Raw genomic sequence first — 1712 nt, forward strand, 5'->3', positions numbered from 1 at the left:
AAGGTAAGGACAAGCTTTTTGCCCATGCGCATCTCCTCTTCCACGCCTGTGGATCCAAAGAACTCAAAACCGAAGGGTTCGGCCCTGCGGCGTTGGGGATTTTCCCAAAACGAGGGGGGGAAGCAAACAAACTCCCTCAGGGACACCCCGGCTCCGGATTTTTCCTAGAAATCCGTGGTGTGTATGATGTCGGTTTTATATAATGTAGCCTATATGAATACCGGTTTCGTTTTTAAACCATATCATCAGATTAATATTAACTATTTTTCCCTGTTCTTGTAATATTTTACTTTCATTTGCCCCTTTTTAGTCCCCCCTTCCCATCATTTCCCCCCTTTTCCTGCCCCTTTCTTAAAAAAATAAAAATAATAATATAATAAAAAAAAAAAAATAATACAGAGATAGAGAGAAAACCCGCCGCAAAATCAAGCATCGACATATTTAGCTCATCCAAAAAACATTAAACTTGTAAACTGAAAGGGAATCCCGCGAGATTCGAAACCAAACCGCTTTTTTTTACCCTAGCTCAAACCCCACAAACCAGGTCAAAAAAAAGGGTTTCATGGTTTTCCACCCTTTTTTTTCCTTCGGTTAGTATCGACGTTTCACGCTGCCCGCTGTAAAGGGTGAGGAGTGAGATAAATGTGAAAGAGGGGGAGTGGGGGGGGGGGGGTGAGGTTCGGACAGATGGATATTAAAGCAATTCGTGAGGTGAGTTTGGGAGGGGGGAGAAAGAAAAAGACGACAACGATAGACGATACAAAAAACAAGAAAAAGACGACAAGAAACAGCCCAAAAGACATAGACTCAGAAAAAGATAAGAAAGGGTAGAGGGTGTTGTGCGGTGTGTGGTGTGTGTTTTGGTGTGTGGTTTGTGTGTGTGTTTGTGGTGTGGGGTTTGTGTGTGTGTGTGTGTTTTAAGAGAGAGAGAGAGAGAGACGACAACAATAGTTGGAAATGGTAATAATATATAAAAATATTAAATAAAAAAATAAAAAGATAATAATAAAAATAATAATAATAAGAAAAAGAAAGAAGAAGAAAAACAATAATAATATAATAATAATAATTAAAAATAATAATTAAAAAAAATAAAATAATAAAAATAAAAATAATAGAACGAAAAAAAATTCGGGTAAATAAAAAAGGGTATTAAAACTGTGGTTGAAAAATTGAAAAAAAAGAATGTTTTCCCAAAAGTGCAAAATTTAAGAGAACATAAAAGGGATTACCATTTCAGACAAACGAACATTTTTGTTCCCAGAAATATTTTTACAAGGAATGAAGGGGATAAAGCTAAAACAACGAGGTCCCAGATGTGAGGAGAGTAAAGGTTTGGGGGATTTTTTGGCAGTGAAAAGGGGTCATAACAAAAGGTCAGAATGGCTGTCTGATTTTAAAGGATAATTTTAAAGGGAGACACCCCGGGAAAGGGGTCCTTAATTTTGAAAATGTAAAAACAATAAGAAAACCCAAAACTGGAACTCCAGCAAAGGTGTCCGGGGTTTTGGATAAAAAACCTGACCAAACTGCACACAGAATTGCTGATCAACTAAAAAAGTTTTTGATGGGAACGGCCCTCCCAAAATGTTAACACATGGACGGACAGTTTGTCCCAGAAGGTCCGGGAAAAGGAAATATTTTTGAAACTATAGGCCGAAACATTTCCCCTGATGGGGAACTGAGACAGGAACAAGCTATCAAATGCGATC

The sequence above is a fragment of the Penaeus monodon genome, chromosome 26 (assembly GCF_015228065.2).
Source record: "Penaeus monodon isolate SGIC_2016 chromosome 26, NSTDA_Pmon_1, whole genome shotgun sequence".
Lineage (NCBI taxonomy): Eukaryota > Metazoa > Arthropoda > Malacostraca > Decapoda > Penaeidae > Penaeus > Penaeus monodon.